Source organism: Seriola lalandi, unplaced genomic scaffold, assembly GCF_002814215.2.
Source record: "Seriola lalandi dorsalis isolate HSWRI2012SDOR001 ecotype SW California unplaced genomic scaffold, Sedor1 jcf7180002054564, whole genome shotgun sequence".
Taxonomy (NCBI): Eukaryota; Metazoa; Chordata; class Actinopteri; order Carangiformes; family Carangidae; genus Seriola; species Seriola lalandi.
This window is the reverse complement of record NW_019525117.1, coordinates 598,938-600,384: the sequence shown is the minus strand read 5'-3', so window position 1 is coordinate 600,384 and position 1,447 is coordinate 598,938. Positions and strand designations below refer to the sequence as shown.

The window sequence follows — 1,447 nt, the reverse complement described above, 5'->3', positions numbered from 1 at the left end:
CCAGCAACCCTCGCTGAGCTCCAGCTCTCACGCTGCAGCAGGAAGCCAGTAGCAGCTGTTCTCAGTCGGGACTCTGCAGCTCCAGCTCTTCCTCTCCTCGCTGCTTCATGTCAAACCCATATTTCCTCTTTGGCCTCGACTGGAAGGTTTAAATGTTGAAGTGAAACTTCCTTAAACACCAGTAAAGTCTCATGCTACATGTGATATGAAACTCTGTCTGTCTGAACTCTGACCAGCTTTTATGACTGTAATGGTAATTTCAACTACTTTGTAAAATACCCAACCTCCCACTTTCTCACCAAAGATACCAGACTTGTAAATTCAATTCCTTTGCATTTCAACTACCTGAGACACCTAACCTCTCACTTTCTCATCAATGTTCAAACCCTTTTGTATTTTAAATTGTGTTGGCTAGACCTCTTAACTTCACACTTCAAGGGGGTCGGTGCCAATACCTGCAAGAGACAAAAGGTAAGACGCCGACCCCACAACAGACAAAGGATGTGAAACACACAACAGGGGTGGGCCTTTCCCTCAGGTATAAATGTTCAAGTTTCCCCATGCTCGGGGTCTTTCTTCATTTTGAACCGCTCGCACGTTGATTGACCTTTTCTTTGCAAAGAAAATAAAACATTGTCGGCCGACGGAAGTCTCTATTTCATTCTTCACCAAGAGCAGAAAAATTTCCACGACAATGACACAAAGAAGAAAATAAAAAGTGTAAAAAGTGAAACATAATGAATGAAAGATGTTTTGTTTTTATAATGTTAATAAATCAGAGTTTAAATGAAACTTTATTAACATTAACTTGTAGACCAACAGAAAGGTTAGTCTCTGACTGAAACATAGAAACTGACACAAACAACAAACACAAATAACAGAAAGAAAAGTGTGTGAGGTTATAATGACGATGATGATGATGGTGATGAAGAAGCTGATCACGGAGGCTGTGTGATCCCTTGTTCTTTATCTTTCTGTCCAGTGAACTCTCCTCTCAGGCCTCATTTGATCTGGAGTGACTTTGAATTATTATTTTATTATAATAAAGGAAATCATTAGAAACAGTGGATCCGTGTGATCACAGTAACCGGCCTTATTAAAGATATATGGCTGGTGTTTGTGCTGAGACTTGTTTTACTTCCATACAGTACGTTATACAGGAAGTAGAAGTGAGCAGTAGATTCAATACAAAGCCTGTAACTTCATATATCCCTGGATTTGTACACAATTGCTTTTGACTTGGATGTTTTTTCTTTGCTATAATCAATATGTTGTTTCCATGTTGTTTCTGATCAGTCACAAGCCCACCCCTCTCTGACTGTGACTGTATCTGAGCAGGTTAAACACCGTGAGTCTCTCCCTGTCACAAGACACAAACAAGATGGTGGAACATTTCCAGCTGTTCTCTGCAGCCCCTCCCCCACTGCTTCAGCCTGAATGAGGAAGT

General features: G+C 40.8%; 1 protein-coding gene across 1 annotated transcript in view; it reads left to right on the top strand.

Annotated features, from left to right (window-relative positions):
* The window catches only part of LOC111662537 (uncharacterized), a 43,470-nt gene that overhangs the window by 23,325 nt on the left and 18,698 nt on the right, over positions 1 to 1,447 (top strand). The window lies entirely within an intron of this gene.